Source organism: Brachyhypopomus gauderio, chromosome 1 (assembly GCF_052324685.1).
Source record: "Brachyhypopomus gauderio isolate BG-103 chromosome 1, BGAUD_0.2, whole genome shotgun sequence".
Lineage (NCBI taxonomy): Eukaryota > Metazoa > Chordata > Actinopteri > Gymnotiformes > Hypopomidae > Brachyhypopomus > Brachyhypopomus gauderio.
In genome coordinates this window covers 32077019-32099099 of record NC_135211.1, presented here as the reverse complement: position 1 = coordinate 32099099, position 22081 = coordinate 32077019, and the positions used below count along the sequence as shown (strand labels likewise).

Here is a 22081-nt window from a genome sequence, read left to right as displayed (position 1 = left end):
AGTGTCTTCCCAGTCTATAAAGCATTTTAATACCTGATGCAGGATTTTAGTGGTTTATAGTGCTAAAAAAATTTATTTAATTAACCAGCCAAACACTGCCCACCTTTGACCAGATATTTCACATGTTTCTCGAAGAGATGGAAAGCCCAGTTACAACTAGTATGATTCTTCCCTCTCTCCCTGTAGGAGAGACGTAGGTTTGTTATTTGGTACCTGGTGCACAACGTTATGATTATAAAAGTCACCCAGCAACTAAAAAAATATGGTGTTTGTTTTATTGGGACCACAGAAATAGAGAAATACAAAGGAAGACAAAACTAAACACATAGTCTTCAGCTATGGGTCTGAGACCTGGGTGTATTTTCAGATTAAACATTTGCTCTGTGGGACTATAGGAATTTCCTAATGCAAGAATCGCATAAAACATGGCAGAGGAAAGAAAAGGGCCTGCTTGTTAACTGCACTTGGTTTTGAGAAGCAGTCATATTTATGGTGAGGATCTGATGAGAATAAGTAGCTTGCAGCGTTAGGTCAGGATCTGCTGCGTTGGTTTCTAAGGCAGAGGTTAAACTCTGGATTTGGATTAGGGCCCCACTTGGGGGAGCAGATGATCTGTGCAGTGAACCGTGCTGATGCCTTAAGCGTTTCCTTAGTGTCTGCACAAAGCTTTCATCCTGCAGCTGAGCTCCACACACGGGCTGATGAGCTCCTTAGGTTTCAGACTCCATGCACACATCTCCTCCTTGTGATCAGTTGCTCCTTGTGATCAAGGCAACTTCACACTAGTGTGGTCACTTCTGTTGTGATAATCACAAGCTGTTGAAAGTCACTTGAAATATATTGATACAGACAGACGTCAGGATTGATGCAGAGTGACGTCAGGATTAGTGGGGCAGACTTGGAAATATTTTGCTGATCCAGCACTGCTGATGTGCCATTATAGTTCCAGTAAAATCTTAAAGGATTTTAGCTCGTTGCAGTCAGTCTTATCAGTTACCTGTTTTGTTGTGGAGCTTTTCATGTCAGTAAATATGTAAATTCTGAGTTGTTATGTGTTACACACTCCCTCCCGCTGTGTTCCCACCACTGGCTCCCTGTATCGGCTTGCATCAGATTTAAAACACTGACGCTCGCCTACCATAACTGGACAAGCTCCCACGTATCTGAACGCTCTAATCAAACTCTCTTCTGCACCATGCTGCCTTTGAGCCTCGGGAAAGGCTCAATTCGATCCACCATCCATCAAGACACAAAGACAAGTTGCATGAAGACTCTTTTCTGTCCTGGCACTGTGGTGGAATAAATCTCTCCTGGCTGTCTGTACAGATGAGATACTGACTTCATATGTATCTTCATATCTTCATATAATGATTCATGCTAACAAAAAAAAAAACAAAACTTTTTTCTCTGTCCTCTTTTCCACTTTCACCAGGACCATAACTGTAGTTTTTGACATTAACCTATTTATACTTGCACAAGAATGTTTTTTACTACAATGCACCTCTGGAAGCCACTTTGGACAAGGCCACTCTGGACACGGCCGTGAGACTAACTCTTTAACATAAAGGTAAACTGTTCTAATGATTTTGTGGACAATTGAATGTAGCTTGAGAAGCAGAGGAAGTGAGCAGTTTCAGATTCACAAAAGTCTGAAGCTCAATTCCTTCAATTCCTCAATTCCCCATACTGAGGTGATTTATGACAGGTGGGTTAAATGGTATTAGGGGTTAAGTGGTATTAGGCTATTGAATGTATACATCTATTCATTGCCAAACAACCTTCGTCCACCACATGCAGTCCAGCATGAGCAAATGTGCTGTTATGTTGCGATTAAACCTAAAAGTTTCTGGTGTTCAAGAGTTGAAGAGGTGGTCTTCATTGTTCATCAGCTGTTGAAGAGTTGAAGAGGTGGTCTACATTGTTCACCGGCTGTTGAAGAGTTGAAGAGGTGGTCTACATTGTTCACCGGCCACTGATTATGTAACGATTAGTGTCACTGAAAGCAGCTGAATGTAATGCCTGTACTTTGGCTGCCACGTTGTTCTTGGAAATGTATCCGGTCATGTGGATGCTGATCATTGCAAATAACAGACTCGTCTTGGGGTGAAATTAGCCACTGCAAGGTTTGCAGAGGAGACATTGGGAAATGGGCCTTGGGGATTCATAGGTAGATGCTCCTGGAGCTGATAACATCTTTACACCCAGACTCAGTGGATTTGATCTCAAGAACACCACTGATGTCCTGAAAGTGGCTGAATGTCTGTTGTCGTTTGAAGTTTTTGGTCTCTTGTCAGAGCTGGCCTCCAGCAGTCATAGACGTCACAAAACCAGACCTGACCCAAGACCTGTCACTCCATCAGTGCATGATACCACTGACATGTTAGCTTTTGTAGGTCTCAGTCACAACTTGTGTGCCATCACAACTGTGTTCACACGGGTTACTGACTCACTCACTCACTCACTCACTCACTCACTCACTCACTCACTCAGGGAAGGTGAGACTATAGTTGCTAACAACCCAGCTTTGCCATCTGTGTTTCTAGCCATCCGAATGCTTTCCCATACGAGACGGTGTTTCTGAAAAAGATCAGACGATGTCACAACTACCTGCTTATCAAAGTGACCCCCAGCCCTGGATGTCTCGTCTTCTGCCGGCTTTAAGTAGAAGGATGCAGGGGGCTGGCGCGGCTGTCAGGCTGAGGGCGCGGTCGTTTCCCAGCAGGTCTATGGCGTTTGGCTCACGGTTCTCGCTGGGATGGTGGATGAAGAGGGCAGTGATGCTTGTTTCCTCCAAGCCGTCCTTCCACTGTCCCTCCATTCAGCTGCAAGGTCACGAGGAGCTCTGCAGAGGGGAGGGGCGAGTGGAGGAGGGGCGAATGGGGGAGGGGGCGGGGCCCCCTGAGCTTATTGCACTCCAATACATTTGGTTCTCCCTGAGTCTACCTAGGCAGGATGAACACTGCAGTTATTTTTGGTTGTGTTTCGTTTAGTCATTGAAAAAAAGACTATACACTTGCAGCTATGGCAGACTGTACTCTCTTGTGTCCCTCGGCGTGGCGACGGGCAGAACAACCTGCCACCCTGTACGTTTAGCTGCACATCATTCGACCATCCTGAGACTCGAGTGTGTTGATGGGTTTCATATGATTGCCCAAGTCAAAAGAATTTCGAGCTGCTATTGCAGTTCCTACAAGCTCGTATTCCGCCGTCTGTCCCTTAATTAGAGTTGACAGAGGGGCCGCTGCTGTTCCGGGGTGAATCACGCGGTTGATTATATCTTACTGTGCACAACGCTATCACTGCAGAGGACACCGGAGGCGGGTTAGATCTCGTTAGTCACGGCTGTTGTGCTGTGAAGCTGAATCAACAAGATAACAGCATCACATTATCAGCATTCAGAATCACGCTAGGTCCACTGGAGTAACATCATAGTGCTTGTATGACTGCCTGCAATAAATGTTTTTACACACAGTGTATGCTTTTCTCTTGGTGATAAGGGGCTAGGTGGATATAACTGAGCTCCACAGCCAGTGTATATTGTTAAAAACGTAAGGAGCCGATGCTTGTCAGCGCTTCTTCAGTAGACTTTAGCTTCACAATTCATGGACTTTCTTTATAGTTTAACCTTTATCCTTAGTTTTTTTTTTTATGTACAATGAGTACAATACTCTATAGAGTGCAGTTTGCAGTTGATAAGCATTCTTCCAAATTGATAAGAATGATCCCAAATTAGCCTGCCTAAATTATGGATATGAAAGAAACAGTGAAAACTATGAATGTCATGGATAACTTGACAAAATAAAATGACTGGAGACCAGCAACCACTGCAGAGCTAAACCTGCATCTGCATCATCGTTCTGCTCACAGCCGTGAACATAATATCATCCTACTTTTATTCACTTATTGCTTCTCACTGCCAGGTGAACGTTAGGTTCAATCTGCCCACTATATTGCTAATCCGGCATGCTAATCTAAGGATCAGGGGTGCAGAAAGATTAGTCAGGATTTACCATTTTGTGAAGAAGGAAAAATACTTTATGAATACAGTTGGTTGGTTTAATGTGCTGCAGGGTTCACAGTAGAGTCAGGTCATTCCACACAGTACTGAACCTGCACAAGCTTGCAGGCTTTTAGGAATCCACTGATCTGCATTCAGTGTGATGACAGTAAAATCTTCTAATACCTTGCAGGCTTTTTATTTTATTATTATGATTAAAACATGCAGTCATTTAGGAATCTGCTGAACTCAGACCAGTGTGATGATGCTAAAAGGTAAATGCCCCTGTTCCTATGGTCTTTCCTCATACGATATCTGAAAGCTATAATCTGGTGTAATCTGAGTGGCTAATAATGGAGAGACCATTCAGAAAAATATGGCAGTGGAGTGACTGGCATGTTAACACCAAGCAGTAATCAGCAGTCATCACTGACAATTAACAAGATGTTCATTGTAAAAGCTTTGTTTGTCTCATTAATGTCTTGTCTTGTTAATATTCTGGTATGTAGGATCATTCTTTTTCACTTGAAAGTTATTTAGGATTAAAGAGTAATAATGCTTCTTTAGCAAATATTTATTTAGCAAATATACTATTTCAAATCTCTTTTACCATATTTGTTGTCAGGGATCTTTCTGCAGAACAGAAGTCACACCTACTGTCTCCTAGCACATCTTCTCCAAACCTTTTGGTTTGTTTATTAGAGATCACATTCGAACAGATTAGACTGAGCTGTTTGCTTGTCCTTGTACCAAAAGAGGTTATTCATCATTCAGCGATAGCTCCACAGACCTTGAAGGGTCATCGACCACAAGGGTGGAATCTTCCCAGCCTTCAAACAGGTGAGGAGACAAGCGCTCACCAGAGTATCTGCTGATAGACACCTGCACTTCCAGTTTACTCTTCCCATTATTTCCACCACGTTAGAACTTTTTTACGTAGATGTCCATTTCGTTTCAGTCAAAAGTTTCAGCTCTGTGATAATGTTACTAAATATATGGATTATTTTATTTTATTTTATTTTTACGGATTTGCTCTTTAGCCACTTTTGTTTTTTATTTTCATTTTCTAAAATAAACGAGTTCACATCATGGATCACAAATCTCGCAGTAGCTATGTAAGAAGATAAAAGATGTTTATGAACATTTTTGTTGGAAGCAAGGAGAAGGTCAATATATAGGCCAAATTCAGCATGTTTTACCCTAACCTTAGCTCCGGTGTGGAACATTTGGTATTGGAGCATATTGTAACACAAACTTTACACAAACAAATACACTAATCTTTCCCTTAGGAAATCTTTAGTAAAGAGGTTGAGGTTTGCAATAATGACCTATGTCTTTTAAATTGACATTTTAATCTCTCCCTCAAAAACACAAACACACACACACACACACACACACACACACACACACACTCACACACACACACACACACACACACACACACACACACACTCAGAAAAATATTTTCCTCAAGGAAATACTTTAAGAAAATTAGGCCAGGATGTCTATGTACCGTAAGTTGTAGGATAAACATGATGAAAGGGACCTGTGCAAAAGATCCAGTGAAAGAAAGAGTGTAAAAAGGTATTTCACCAGTGACCATGAAATCACATGCATTATATGCACCACTCCATTTCTCAATCAGAATTACTGCATCAACAATTCTTAATTGACCCATTCAAAGCACAATGGTAGAGAAACTACACAGAACTCAGATTGAGAATCAGAAAAGTGAAAGCAAGTGAAAAACAATAACCCCATCATCAGGAGATCACAAACTCAATCCCAGATTATGTCACCACCATCAAATGACTATCTAAACATTATAGCCAGTGTAATTTTTCTAATGCACCACTGTAACTGTATGAAAGACTCTATAACCTTCAAACCCATCTGCGTCTCTGACATCACCCAGTGATGGAAAGCAGACAGATTATCAGACAAACACCAAATCTGCAGTTTTTCCTGTGAAATTATAGAAACCTATTATGGTGAAATGTAATAATTGAGTAAATTTGTAACCAGTGATCTAAAGGAATTGCAACAAGATGATTGAATAATAACCGTGACTGGTGTAATGATGCGGTATATAATAGGACATAAAATTCCAGATACATGGAATCTCTTTGGTTTGTCTTATGCTTGTCTCTGCTAAACACTACACAACTCTATGGAACATGCTCTGAATAAACAATGTTAGGTCATAATTTGATATTGTTACGATTTTAAGGAAACTTTTACTGTTTATCCAGCAGCTAATTGGGGATTTCCATACATTAGAATGAGGTCTTCAGTGTATCCCCAATATTTGGTTCTTGGGTTTAGTTGCCAGGGTGATGAACATGGCGATGTAGGGGAAGATGACTCATGGGTTGGTGTGGGTGGTTGTAGACAGTGAGGGGACAGAATGACAGTAAAGTGGTGAAGACCTAGTGGGCTGACGTAGCTCTCCACGACCTGTATGGGCTCAGAGGAAATCCTGCTTAGTTTAGAGTCCAATGGGCAGAGACGTGCCACACTGGCATCATCGTGATGCATGCAAACCATTTTGAAAGAAGCACTGCACCGTGAGTATTCGACCTTTTGTCTCATTGCCATATTTGGGTAATTTGGAACCACTCAGCTGTATGGTCTCCTGGGAGATTTGATGTATTGCCATTAAAATCTCTGAAATCTTGGACAAGTCAGAGGCCAGTTCTCATTTACACATTTGAACGTATGTAAGCACGTTGAAGCAGAACACGTAACGTGATGCGTGAGTTCAGTTGTTGCTGTATCTTTAGCGGCCTGTTCCATTTCTAGGAACGGCTGCCCTTACTTGGTTTAGTAATGGCCAGTCGAGGTGGCACAATACATCCTGCATCTCTCAGTCCGGTTCCTTCAGATGTGGGCACACGGGGGATCTCGGGGGCTCCTTCACTCCGGCTTCCTGCTCTGTTCTGGCAACCTGGGGTTTGTGGTGCACTGCCGCGTCGGTGAGGACCTGCATTAATATTCAGAGGCGGCTTCCTCTACCCATAGTCCATCTGGCCCTGCGACATCCTCGCGAACTACGTACCTAAAACTACGGAAAGATTTACTGTAGCTGTGGTTAACTTTGACACTGCAGCGTGCGGGATGTCAAATGATTAGTGACAGATGTGTGTTGTTACTTCTGGCTTTTAGTTGGTGCACGCCAGAATAATTTGATTAATTCACACCCAAGTTAGCAGATGCTGCACAGTAAACAGACAGACCAGGCAAAGGCAACGAGACCTTGTTGTTTTTCATGATTCATGGCATCGCAGTTTAAAACGTATATCAGCCACCACAGCATTGGCAGCAACTTGACAAATGTAAAGTAATTGCTCATTTATTATATTTAGTTGGCTGATTTGTTCATGCAAAAATCCAGAATGGCTGCTTGTGTGGTTGTGTGTGTGTGTCTTAGCATTTCTATATATGTTCGATGGATGGGTGGTTTTGTGCTTCATATACTGCTTTAAGATCATGGGGGTGTGTCAGAAGGTTCTCTGGGGTGAGGGTATGGGGGGTGTGTCAGAAGGTTCTGTGGGTTGAGGGTATGGGGGTGTGTCAGAAGGTTCTGTGGGTTGAGGGTATGGGGGTGTGTCAGAAGGTTCTGTGGGGTTAGGGTATGGGGGGTGTGTCAGAAGGTTCTGTGGGGTGAGGGTATGGGGGTGTGTCAGAAGGTTCTGTGGGGTGAGGGTATGGGGGTGTGTCAGAAGGTTCTGTGGGGTGAGGGTATGGGGGGTGTGTCAGAAGGTGATGTGGGATGAGGGTCTGACCCTGCAGGTACGGAGCTGACTGCTGTGATCCCAGCTCTTTAGCACTAACAGCAGGCAGCAGGTGCTCAACACTTATGTCCTTGAAAGTCTCTCGGTTCCCATCCACCCCCACCCCCCCTCCAAAATGAAGTGGCATCTTCCTGATGGTGTCCCTCTCCCAGCAGGCTCTGTCCCCAGAGATGCTTTGTCACTGGGGATGGGGGTGGGAATTGGTGGGTTGGGTGCTGGCGTGAGTGGACGGCTGGCTGAGTGTCCTCTCTTCCATCTCCTCTCGTCCTCTCACTTTTTGTTGGTTTCTCTCTCTCTCTCTCACCATCTTCACAGGACCCTGAGGCAACCACTTTGAAATGCTGTGATTTTCTCAAGTATTTTGTTTTGATGTCTTTAATTAAGACATATTGACAACCCCCCCCCCCCCCCCCCCCCCCCCCCACCCCTAAACTGCCTCTCTCTGTTTTGCTGGACTGCCCCCTCCTCGTGCTCCCCCGTCCCTGTCTAACATGGTACAGGCTGTGTGTGCAGTTCCTCCTGCAGTCTAGCTGCTTTACTGAGTCTGTACAGATGCTGAACAGTGATTACTCCTCCATGATATCATCAAAGTCTTTCTGGATTTGACTTGATTGGTTAGTAAGTAAAACCTTCTTATGTTTAATGTTTGTTGTTCAGCAGCAGGTCTTCCATCCTCCCTCTCTGTTTTTTTTAGGTGGTTGCAGTCAAATTGTTTTAGAGGTTTAATTATGGGAAAAGCTGTGCTGTGCTGTATGTGTGTTGGTGGTTGTGTCAGCGTGCGTATGTGTGTGTGTGTGTGTGTGTGTGTGTGTGTGTCAGCATGTGTGTCAGCATGTGTCAGCAAGCATGTGTGTCACCGTGTGTGTGTGTGTGTGTGTGTGTGTGTGTGTGTGTGGCCAGGGCAGCACCTTGGCAGCTGGGAACAACAGACTATCAAGGAATGTGTTGGTGTCCCAACAGCGGTGACGCGGTATCGTCTCCTGCTGCGCTTTGCCGATTTAAAAATAATCCCCCTGCCATTTACCCCCTCATGCCCTGTGGAGTATAATCAAGCGTGTGCAGGGGGCAGTGTGTGGCGTGTTGGCCTCTGGGGCGTGTTGGTCTCTGGGGCGTGTTGGGGCGTGTTAGCCTCTGGGGTGTGTTGGCCTCTGGGGCACGTGGGTTGCACTGCTGTAGAGCAACTGCAACAGGACCCACGTCCTCTTCCTCACCCCCTCACTCCCGGGAAGCTCAGATTACAGTTGAATGGGATTATGTCAAAGCCTTTTTAAAATGCAGGAGCTCCCTATCACGGGTGTCCTTAGGTGTGCCTGAGCAGAGATGGAGTTGTCTGATGAGGGTCAACAGGGACAGTTATCCGGTATGGGGACGGCAGCGCAGTCCAGCTGACCCTGGGGCATTTGTACGTGACGCGGCAGGACATTTCATCCCTGACCGAGGTCATGACATTTTAACATGGGCCAGGATGGCTGTCCTCTAGTGATGAACAGTGGTGACCTTCAGGATTGTAGCTGTGATGCGGCAAAACTTTAGGACTTTTTTTATGCGGAGGAACCTCTTGTGAGGTAAGGAAGATAAGCCAGCAGAGAAAAACACACCTATAGGCAATGTCATCCAACATTTTTTCCACACACATGATTACTTGCCTTTGAGATATGATGTTCAATAATGACAAGTCCAGAAAATATAAGTTCATTTGTTTAAATGGTAACTGGTTTTTACTTGTTCGTAATAAAGCTAGCACTGAGGTCATCATTTAAAACCAAGTAACCATATGGCAGATTACTGGAAGAACTTTGCCTTGAAAATGGTCCAGTCTACATTGCAGTTGGTTGTGTAAAGAGGTGTGTAACAGCTTGTGACAGTGTGTAACAGCATGTGACGGTGTGTAACAGCCAGTGTACACTTTCCTATTGCAAGGCGGAGCTAGCCCAGCTCATCTAGGAGCAGAACTGCTGTCTGTGTGGCTCTGGACTCCAGGACTGGACCATTTGCTGGGCAGTGAATCACACACGTGGACTCAGAAAGGCACTGGGAAATATGCCAGTTTTTGGGGAGCATCATCCTCCGACGCGTTGCGTGTGCATCCATGAAGCCTCCGCTACGCTGTGAAGGATATTAGCATAACCGCAGTTTGGTGGTGCATCTCACACAGGATGCTGCTATAGGGCTGGTGTTCAGAGCTCCTGCTCCTTCTGCAGAGATTTTGAAATACTCCTTCCTGTCCCATTGTGCCTGCATTATAATTATATAGAGCAATAGAAGGTGATGACAATTATTGTGATGGTATATAATTCTTACTTTATGGACGTCTATACAAGCTTGCTGCGGTAAATCGAGACCAAGCTCTGGAATATGTGTGACTGAGATGATTTAGATGTTTTAGGTGCCTTTCTTTTTAGTTTTACCTTTGTGGGTGGAATCTGGAGTGCATTGCTGATGTCATCGGTGGTATGAGAGGCAGTGCAAGAAAAGGAACAAAAACCCTCAGACACACAAACGTCCATGCTGCTCAGAACCAGTGTTGAATATACCATAACAACATAACATAAGGTACTATAACGATGTAACGTAAGGTACCATAACGACGTAATGTAAGGTAGCATAACGTAAGGTATTGTAACGTAAGGTAGCGTAACATAAGGAAGCGTAACGTAAGGTAGCATAATGTAAGGTAGCGTAACGTAAGGTAGCGTAACGTAAGGTAGCGTAATGTAAGGTAGCATAACATAAGGTAGCATAATGACGTAACGTAATGTGCCATAACTACGTCAGCGTAAAGTGATGACTAGATGCTTTTGGCAAAATTCGGCTGTTTACGAACATTTCTTTTATACTTAAGAACATTGGTTATAACTTGCCTGCAGTGTTTTCTTTGACATTCTTAAGTCCCACATAAAAAAGCTGTTATACTCTTGTTGTATAGAGTTGACACCAAAGCCCAAGACCAATGTACTTGGATTACTCATACGTATTAGCAGTTGTAGCTTCAGTGTTCATATTTTATGTCATGTAATTGGCCAAACTGACATTAGGTCACAAACAATGCATGTTTGAGTTCTTCTTTTCATTTCATGATGCTATCCCTGCCTGCAAGTTGGGCTGAGACTGTACAATGTCATTTTCTGATGAAACAGTACCTCCAAAATGATATTTGACAGTCTCATTTAAATGCACTGGTTGCACACGTTTGAAACTCAGCATGAGGTCGAGTTGAACTTCATTCAGCAGCTGTCATGTTGCATATCAAAAGAAATGCCTCAACTTTCACCTTATCATGTGAGCACAGTCACCCTTTAAGTATGAATATGTTCACTTAATTTACTTACGTTTTTAAGTACTTAACTAACTAATGTCTACCTTACTTGCTTCTTTATACAGCACGCAAAATCCTTTCTAAATGTAATAATTCAAATTAAGGCTGATTTACATGAAAGCATAATGACTACATAGTATTTGACTATGTATCAGTGTGTTGCTGCTATTTTGAAGAGCTAATATTTAGTGTTAATATTAACCCTTGGTGCTATACTTTGTTCTGAACTCATTTTCTGGTTTGTATAACCAATTACAAAATCCTGCCAGAGTACTATAGTATTCATATTATCATACAAAGCAACAATAGCACAGCTAGCTCCAATAAATTTGCTGTTAATATAACTAGGCTTTTTTTTTTAATTTAAGGTAACAATGTAACTCCTGAATTGGGGATTTCAGTGTTTGAAAATGGATGATGTCACTTTGCGGAGGGCCCCCTGCCGGTCGCCCCCGTCCACAGCGGCAGCTGTCCTGTTTTGGTGATGTCGTGTTCGTCCCTCAGGTGGGCGGGGCCCGCGATTCGTCTCACCTGAGGGTTGTTTGTTCGTCTATATATGTCTTGTCTTTGTACCAGTTGACTGCTGGTTATTATATCCTTAATTCGGATCGACTCACGGGTTTTTGGTTTGCGCACTTTCTTCATTAAACCATCCAATTTCCCTGAGACTTGACGTGATCGCTTCCATTTTATTTCGCTCACCCTGCCCGTCACAGATGAAATATGCCAATTTTAAATCCATGGCTGTCCAATTAATGTACTTCAGCTAATCTCAAGATACCACCCCCCCCCCCCAAATAAAAAAATAAAAGAATCAATCATCTAAAACTTATATACTTATTTCAATCTTAAATGGAGGCCACAGAGCAAATGGTCAGATCTTGGTCATTACCGTGTGCTAAGCATGACTCATGGACCCCCCTCCCCATCCGCTCTTAAAGACATTGTAAAAACGTTGTCAACTTCTCCAATCTGAGCTGTCAAGCAAATGGCTCAAGAATTAGTCACGGCCCGTTCGCACCATTTAAACGAGGGGGACTGATTGGTGGAGGGGTGGTGAAATTGGCTACACCTGCATTCGCCTTATGACTGTCACCTACGTCGCTCTGTTAAAGTGTCAAGACCTGATGGAGATTTTGAGTGGCGGGCGTGACTCATTCCACCTTGTTCTTTGCCTGTACAGAAAGATGTAGCAAATCCTGCTCCTCTGTTGTGAAGAAAACAGGATCTCACCATTCTGAACTCACCTATCTGCACTGATGAATCCAGTGACTGGCCAGTGAATACAAAAATGTCCCAGATGTAAATGAGCAGGTCATTCCGTTAACCCTCTTATCAAAGAGTTGGTTATGAAGCCTAACCCTAATCCTAACCCTAACCCTAACCCTAGAAATTTGCCTTAACCATCAGTTCACTGCCACTACTTATAGATTTAGCCAATTTATTAATGAGTAGACCGTATAATTGCAATTAGGTAGACCCTGTGTACCAGTTGGCACGTTAATGTGTGATTCACGAATTCATTGCAGCTGAAAGCATTGTAAGCCACTTTGATTTAAACCACCATAAATCACAGGTATTGAACTTGCTGTATGCTGCACACTTTGTGACACGTGTTTGTGTTTGTGTTTGTGCACTCAAGCACTGATTTCAGTTGAGAAAAGAGGATGAATCGTTTTACAGCACTGAACTGGATCATGGATACACCTGTAGATGCAGAACTATTGCTTTTTTCGGATCCTTAATGAGTCTAAAGTCCAAGACATTAAGCCTTTGTTTCTCATCTTTTTCAAATTGGCACAGCCATTTTAAAAGCTCCATCTCCCTTGCTTTTCAGGAATATGCGATTATGAAAATTATGAGGTAAAATGAATTTGAATTTCATTAGCGAGTCTAATGAATTTCCTGTGAACCATTCTGCATGCATCCCGGCTTGTAAACTAGTAGCGTCCGGTTGCTCTGACATCACGTCTGGACCCTCTCATCACGCGACGTCATCGTGGCGTAAATACCACGCAGCACGTGTGATTGCAACATTTGGGGCGTGTCCCCTCTACCTCCCATTCCACGTGTCCCTCTGCCAGCAAGTTGAGTGCAAATGATTAAATTAGAACAAAAGCTCCTGATGAACTGGGTGTTATGGAGCAGAGAGCGCAGGTCCTCCATCTTTTGCTTTCGCTCTCGTACCTTCTCCCCACGTGCACTCTGTTAGTCACCTGACCGTTGCTAAAACCGGTTCTGTCCGGCACACCCCACCTTCTCTCCTCCTTTAGGTAGGTGTGTATTGGGCACAGTGTCTTTTCCACCAGTGGTGCATGTCTGTAGTGCCTCTCCAAGTTCAATGCTTTATTTTGAACTGTGCGTCCCTTTGTGGTCCAAGCATTATAAATGTTTCCTTGTTTATCCACAAGCATAAATAAACCAGCAGTTTATGCTCCGCTGAACTATATGTTCATCTTTGGCGAGAAAGGTCACAGTGGGCGGTGTGAGGCGAGGCAGGGCTGTGTGGGGTGGGAGGGCCGGGGCGGGCCGGGGCGGGCCAGGGCGTGGCGGTGTTCTCCAATGCTGCTTTACTGTTGGACGAGGGGGATGTCATTTGCCGCCCTGGTCCTCCCCACAGCAAGAGTTGAGGAGAAAAAAAAGCCCACTATGTTCATAACCTCGATCGTTGTAAAACAGAGAATTTAAAATTAGATATGTAAAACTCACACAGAAAACCCTCCTTGACTTCAGGAGTCTACGTCATTCTGTGAGGGAGGTACCCACTTTATGTCAACATAGTGACCTAACAGACGCTTAATTCTGTTTTCATGACAAAGCAATGTCAGGTCTCACTGGCAAAGTGAAAAATATAACTTTATTGATCTCTGGAGAGGAACTACAGATGTAGAAAAAGGTACAAACGTGAAGGTCTGCACCCCAGCCAGTCCCCAGTAGAATAACAATGTGGTAACCACTCTGTGTCTACGTTGGTGGGTTGCCAGCGGTCAGCTTACTGTAACGTCATCGCTGTAATTCTGCAGTGCTCTTTTATCACGGTCTTTTTGCACCATGACATGCTGCCCAGTGAAACAGCTCAAATTTGCCCTCACAATACAAATAGAATCCCTGGCTGATGGCGCTGGAAAAGACTAAGCAAAAATCAATCACTATGTCAGCGCTGCTTGGGAAAGAAAAAGGTTGAAGTGGGGAACTGTGGGAGTTGTAGGCTGCCAGTGGGAGCCTTTGAGGAGATGGTCAGCCTCAACCGCTGCCCTTTGACCGATGCCACTGTCGGGTAGCATTTATTGACAGGTTGGACTACACATCACTGTGCTGTGCTGAGACGCACATCACACGTGCAAGAGTGGAGTGTTCCATACACTTCCACGTTGGCTCTCAAGTGCATGTTTTCACGTGGACACCTGATGTCACGCGAGCACACACATGCCTGTAGGCATACGGTTACGATCAAATGCACGTAAGCGCTTGCTGGTTCACGCAGACACGCTACACATACAGTAAAAACACAGGCGCTGTCCCCAGGCGCCTATTCAGACAGATGCGTCTCAACCTCCAAACGACTATCCTCAGGTGCGGTGCTGACGTGGCGTTTCTCGCCCCGACGTGCCTGGTAGCACTGAGCCTGCAGGCGCACCTCTGGCTATGAGCAAGCTTTGACAAAACACACGTGTGTTTGTGCCCGTCTCTCACTCTCGCACGCACAAACGCTCGAGCCGTGATGATTTCTTTTACCCATGACTTTCAAAGTTGTCACCTAGCTTGGAATTCAAACATGACCTCAATTACATTGCATTAAATTGCATTCATACATGGTATTTATGAATCAGATATGTATTAGTATGTATAATGTGAGTGGTCTGTTTGTAACAAACAGATTGGACGCTGAGTTTGTATACAAGTACTTATTGTGTCAAACCCCGTCCCCAGCGCACCCACGGTCAGAGTTCATAACTGCAGACTAAAGGTGACAGTGGGTGGATGTGCATCAACACATGACCCGGGGGACACGGCGCCCTGCTGCAGAGCATGTTACCCCAGGTCTCTCCAGAGGGTCCTTCCAGGAGGGGCGGGCATCAGCCAGGAGGGGCGGAGCCAGGAGAGATCTGCTTGGCCAGGCGCCAGCGCAGAAGCACCATGGCACCCGTTCCCTCGGAAATGGAGCGCAAAGCAGTACCGTCTGTTTGAGCAGGACTTTCTTGACAATCAGATTCATGTGCTCAACCGTGGGATGTAGCTATTTCTGCTTTTGTAAGCTGCTTTTCTCATCCAGGACCTATACATACAGTCATTACACTTGTTTAAATGGGAAAAGAACATGTTCTGACAAAGTTTCAGAGAATTCATACATATTTACAAATATATATATTTTTGTATATATTTCAGTAAGCTCCTGTTTGCACAGAAAATATTACACTGCAGTCAACAATGATAGGGACATCATCCTTTCATACATCAGTACCCAACACTGTAAAACACAGAAATCTCATGTTTTGCATGCAGTTCTACTTAATTGCAGAAATTGAAGATCCTTTTGAAACTTTTGACGTGTTTTTTTTTTCAATGTACCAGACCGATTATGTCAGTGTCTCTACCACTAGGGGGCATGTGCAAATCAAAGAATCTGTTGGTTACATCATTGCAGTGCACTTTAGCTGAACCAGGACTGCATGTCAGAGTATAAACAGTGAACTTCTACTGCGAATTGCATTTATTATTTAAACACAAGTTAACAGTAAACTTTGTGCTTGTGTAATGTAAATAGTACAGTTTGAGTCTGAAGACATAAATAGCAACTTTACCTTATTAAGGATATCGGCCATGCTAGATTTTTTTGCATGTAAACATACAAATGCCTGCAAACTGTTTTATGCATTACTACATTACTACTGTTCAGCTGGGTCACGGTTGGGTCACACCTGGGTCACTGCTGGGTCACGGCTGGGTCACAGTTGGGTCACATAGTTTGACTGATTTCAGAATAATTCTTGACTAAACTGAAGGCCTTTGATGAACTTTTGTTGTTGTCCCAAAGTCTTTTCATCAGAATATTTGGAAAAAATATGTCCTACATAATTATTGTTGCTTCCTTTATACTTGTATAGTCGAATCGAATCGAATGAGATGCTCAAACATCGAATGAGATGCTCAAAGCACAGCTAAGCCCAGTGATACAACTGGTAGTTTAATCAGAATGTTGTCAGGTACCCCTCAAAAACCTCCCACCCCCACTTACCCCCAAATTACCACTGTTGGGTCCCTGAGCAAGGTCCTTAACCCTTAATTGAATTCAGTCATAAGTTGCTTTGGACAAAAGCATAAACTAAATGCCATAAATATAATGAGCACATGCCACATACATACTTCCTGATGTGACTGCCATGTTAAGTGAACCAAGTTAAGTGAAAATATGACCAGTCGATCTGGAAAACTAAATCCCCCAACAAAAAAGGCCAGTTTAGAAAAAAGTTGATCAGGAGGCCAAACCTTGATGGAAGATCACCTTCCCAGCTGTGTTGCCCGTGTTCTGGTGGACACGTTGAGCGAGGGTCTGCGCTTGGAATGTGTGCCTCCCGCCACACGTGTCTGAGTTGACTAATCTTGGACGTTGGTGGATGTTGAAAGGTAGGATGCATTAATATCCTGGTGGCGACAGAGGCCAAGCACTGGAGTCACTGTAATCTGGAGCACTCCTCACGTGAGAGATGTGGCATGTACTCTGGAGCACTCCTCACGTGAGAGACGTGGCGTGTAATCTGGAGCACTCCTCACGCGAGAGACGTGGTGTTTAATCTGGAGCACTCCTCACTTGAGAGACGTGGCGTGTAATCTGGAGCACTCCTCACGTGAGAGACGTGGCATTTAATCTGGAGCACTCCTCACGTGAGAGACGTGGCATTTAATCTGGAGCACTCCTCACGTGAGAGACGTGGCATTTAATCTGGAGCACTCCTCACGTGAGAGACGTGGCATTTAATCTGGAGCACTCCTCACGTGAGAGACGTGGCGTTTAATCCGGAGGACTCCTCACTTGAGAGACGTGGCGTGTAATCTGGAGCACTCCTCACGTGAGAGACGTGGCATTTAATCTGGAGCACTCCTCACGTGAGAGACGTGGCATTTAATCTGGAGCACTCCTCACGTGAGAGACGTGGCATTTAATCTGGAGCACTCCTCACGTGAGAGACGTGGCGTTTAATCCGGAGGACTCCTCACTTGAGAGACGTGGCGTGTAATCTGGAGCACTCCTCACGTGAGAGACGTGGCATTTAATCTGGAGCATTCCTCACGTGAGAGACGTGGCGTTTAATTTGGAGCACTCCTCACGTGAGAGATGTGGCGTTTAATCTGGAGCATTCCTCACGTGAGGCTTGGAGCTGTTCCCCCTGCCATCCTATGCGAAAGGAAATGAAAAAAACTGAAAACAGCACAGAAAACAGGACAGCTGAGACTGATGCTCGGGCAGGTCAAATCGTACTGTAGTTTTGCAATAAGAATGCTCCTAATTAAAGTTCTGATTCACTATTAAGTCCTCGGGTTTCCTGTATAGATTGAAATTAAATCTAGTGTTGGTTTCATACACTTGATACATATAACATCCATTAGTGCTACACATGTTTTCAACTACCTTTTATTTTGAAACACTAAGAGAGACTGGCACATGTTTTGCACTGCTACCATAAACCATATATGTCTGAAGCTTTCAGCATGAGTCAGTGCTATATTTAGAATTGCTTGTATTTGACTCAGCAGCAAATGTCTTCCATTAATCTTTCTTTCCAAACATTCTATAAAAAATCTATTTTATTTGCAAGGTCATATTGCCAGAAATTCAGGATTTAATTATGTACTATCTTGTAGTCTTAGTGACTGGTTAATGTGGTTTATCATATTACCTAGAAACATACTTAAATTTGTTTGTATTTCATTACAGCAGTGTACAAAAACATCAGTAATAGTGTTAAGATATAAAACAGTCTGTCTGTTATGAGGGTATAAATATGTACTGACAGTTTAAATGGAGGCTGATTTACTGTTGTGATTGAAATGAGCAGTGCGGTAGGCCACTTTTTCTGACTTTAATTTAAGCACATTTAAAATGCCAAAGCCAGGAGTCTGCCATGACCAGACACCACGTGTCCCTCCTCCCTCTGCAATGCTTCAGTGTCCGACATGAAGGCCGCGTATCTGTCAGCTCCGACCGTATTATGATGTCAGGAACATAAGAATCGATAACCATCCGCCAGCCAATAGAGGGTTGATATATATTTTCCCAAGGAAACTATATCATAGATATGTTTTTTTTTGTTATCTAAGAAGTATGTGATTAATATATATAAATAAGATATTATAGAAGTCTATGTGTGGAATAGTGTGTTCAAATGAACATCACATGATTCTGCTTACTTCTCTCTCAGAGCTAATGACGTAAATGTGCTAATGCTCACCAACATTGGGTAACATACCATTACAATGGGGGTGTGTGTGGTGTATGTGGGGGTGTGAGGGTGTGTGTGGTGTATGTGGGGGTGTGAGGGTGTGTGTGGTGTATGTGGGGATGTGGGGATGTGGGGGTGTGAGGGTGTGTGGGGGTGTGGGGGTGTGAGGGTGTGGTGTATGTGGGGGTGTGAGGGTGTGTGTGGTGTATGTGGGGGTGTGAGGGTGTGTGTGGTGTATGTGGGGGTGTGAGGGTGTGTGTGGTGTATGTGGGGGTGTGGGGGTGTGAGGGTGTGTGGTGTATGTGGGGGTATGAGGGTGTGTGTGGTGTATGTGGGGGTGTGAGGGTGTGTGTGGTGTATGTGGGGGTGTGAGGGTGTGTGTGGTGTATGTGGGGGTGTGGGGGTGTGAGGGTGTGTGGTGTATGTGGGGGTGTGGGGGTGTGTGTGGTGTATGTGGGGGTGTGAGGGTGTGTGTGGTGTATGTGGGGGTGTGAGGGTGTGTGTGGTGTATGTGGGGGTGTGGGGGTGTGAGGGTGTGTGGTGTATGTGGGGGTGTGGGGGTGTATGTGGGTGTGTGAGGGTGTGGTGTATGTGGGGGTGTGGGGGTGTGTGTGGTGTATGTGGGGGTGTGTGTGGTGTATGTGGGGGTGTGAGGGTGTGTGTGGTGTATGTGGGGGTGTGAGGGTGTGTGTGGTGTATGTGGGGGTGTGGGGGTGTGAGGGTGTGGTGTATGTGGGGGTGTGAGGGTGTGGTGTATGTGGGGGTGTGAGGGTGTGTGTGGTGTATGTGGGGGTGTGGGGGTGTGAGGGTGTGTGTGGTGTATGTGGGGGTGTGGGGGTGTGAGGGTGTGTGGTGTATGTGGGGGTGTGGGGGTGTATGTGGGTGTGTGAGGGTGTGGTGTATGTGGGGGTGTGGGGGTGTGTGTGGTGTATGTGGGGGTGTGGGGGTGTATCAACATTGTTCTGCTCTTGATGTAGCTGTATTGGTGCAGGTACAAGGACTCGGGCTGTGCCTTCAGCTCCATTAAATGAGCTCTAGTGGGGCTAATCAGTACTTTGTCATTTTATCATTGAGTTGCACTGGGAGGAGAAAAAAGGCAGATACTGCAGGTGGAGCAGAGAGTGCAGGTGGAGCAGAGAGTGCAGGTGGAGCAGATACTGCAGGTGGAGTAGAGAGTGCAGGTGGAGCAGATACTGCAGGTGGAGTAGATACTGCAGGTGGAGCAGATACTGCAGGTGGAGCAGAGAGTGCAGGTGGAGTAGATACTGCAGGTGGAGCAGAGAGTGCAGGTGGAGCAGATACTGCAGGTGGAGTAGATACTGCAGGTGGAGCAGATACTGCAGGTGGAGCAGAGAGTGCAGGTGGAGCAGATACTGCAGGTGGAGCAGAGAGTGCAGGTGGAGCAGATACTGCAGGTGGAGTAGATACTGCAGGTGGAGCAAAGAGTGCAGGTGGAGCAGATACTGCAGGTGGAGCAGAGAGTGCAGGTGGAGCAGATACTGCAGGTGGAGTAGATACTGCAGGTGGAGCAGAGAGTGCAGGTGGAGCAGATACTGCAGGTGGAGTAGATACTGCAGGTGGAGCAGATACTGCAGGTGGAGCAGAGAGTGCAGGTGGAGCAGATACTGCAGGTGGAGTAGATACTGCAGGTGGAGCAGAGAGTGCAGGTGGAGCAGATACTGCAGGTGGAGTAGATACTGCAGGTGGAGCAGAGAGTGCAGGTGGAGCAGATGCTGCAGGTGGAGCAGAGAGTGCAGGTGGAGTAGATACTGCAGGTGGAGCAGAGAGTGCAGGTGGAGTAGAGAGTGCAGGCAGAGCAGGGCCACCTCGCGCGTTTGCAGGATACTGCCGTTGCATAACTGGTATGGCTGCGAGCGCTCTATCTCACACTAGTCCAAGAACACGCAAGCACTGCGCTTCAGGTCTGGAACTGATGCTTACACAGACATTCGCAAGAAATATATACGGATGGCCAAGTGAGGAAAAGTGGCACAGTGTGCTTGGACTGTTATTAGTGGTTTAAAAGCTTCCTACTGTTGGTCTTGCCAGGCTGCTTGTCTGCATACCGATAGAGTTCAGAACAGCATCGCAGTCAGATGTGCTTGGGGGGGTCAGAGCGAGTTGTACTTTTATCTCATGAGTTATTCTCTTTTGTCTCATTAGCAGTTAGTTTATGCTGAGAACAGACTTCGTGGAATCACCTCCTTAAAAAAATAAAAACAGTGGAAACAGAATGATCAGTGACAAACAATAGTGAGTCTCCTTCAAAGCTGGGTTTGAAATGTTATCTAACAACAACACGATGTCTCCTGGTAGTGAGTTCTCCTAGCTGCAGTGGATCTACATACAGGAGCCACACACACTGCCAGCACTGGATGCACTCGCAATAATCCACAAATCACTTTCACAAGGCCATCACACCTGCCATCGGTCTTTCTGTTACGATGCACTTCCGCATTTACCGATACACTATATGCAGTTATTCACTGCTTTGCTTTCTGGGAAGTGGATTGATGTTCGATTGCATTATTGCGCATTCGATTATGGTTGTTTCAGGCATTTGGCTGTAAATCTAGGCAGCCAACCAAATGCCTTGTGGTGTCCACACACTGTAGTAGAACCGGCTGTTATGAGAGACGTGTGTCTTGAGTTTGATCAGAAGATTAGAAGATTGCCTTTTGTAGGATAAACTGTTTTATTGCCCTATTTATTTAGGGTCGATTTGCTTGGGTTGTGAGTGCCAGAGACAGAAATGGGAGTTTTAAGTTCCCTCCTAATTATCTATTCAGGAAGCCCAGGGTACATGACTACTCCGGAACACATTAGTGCTGTTACCAGACGCTAATGTAGTATTATGAATGATGCTATTCTGGAAGTTACTTTTGAAGTTTGTATGGGGTTTCCAGACGTTACTGATGGAATTACTCCAATCACATATTCCTTACTCATATACTGAAATATGTGGGGAGCTACATGCAGGTCCTGCACATGTTACGGTAGATGAACAGAAAAGCACTTGAATGAACCTGTTCACTTGACGCCTACTGCCATCTATAATAAAATCGAATCCTTTAGGCATAACTCCCATACTGTCAAACTCGAGAGGCAATAGTGTTCTTTCCCTTGAGAGCTACTTCAGCTATTAAAGGTTGCCGGCCAGCCAAAAAGGACCATCTGCAAATGTGTTATTAGCCACATTACCTGCAGCATGGCAGGCCCCTCGCCGAGATGATTAGCTCCCCCCGTGAGCCATTACGTGAGCTTTCGTTCGACACACTGGCACAGCTGGTGGATCTGGCAGTGGGTGTGCGACTGGTGTGGACACTGATCGGCCCTGAAGACCTGTGCAGCTGGGTAGGTCGCCCGAGGTCTCAACTCCACCAGCGCAAACCACCACGCCCCCGCAGCTGACGATGGGGGGGGGGACTGTCACAGGGAACTGCCTTTGACAAATTACATTTGTCAGGGCAGCAGGGCCTTGCCAGAACATGCTTGGGGATAAGAAACAACGTCAGGAAGACGGACTTAAAGTCCT

At 45.1% G+C, this 22081-nt stretch overlaps 1 protein-coding gene across 5 annotated transcripts in view; it reads left to right on the top strand.

Moving 5' to 3' along the window:
* Window positions 1–22081, top strand: part of atp2b2 (ATPase plasma membrane Ca2+ transporting 2) — a 111433-nt gene that overhangs the window by 27975 nt on the left and 61377 nt on the right. The window contains exon 1 of one of the 5 annotated variants that reach the window (XM_077009945.1): window positions 8291–8405. The exons of 3 other annotated variants lie outside the window; for them this stretch is intronic. The gene's annotated coding sequence lies outside the window, so the exon portion shown is untranslated. Of the gene's footprint in view, window positions 1–8290; window positions 8410–22081 lie in introns of those variants that run through there. One more of the 5 variants, XM_077009961.1, reaches the window with a different exon arrangement.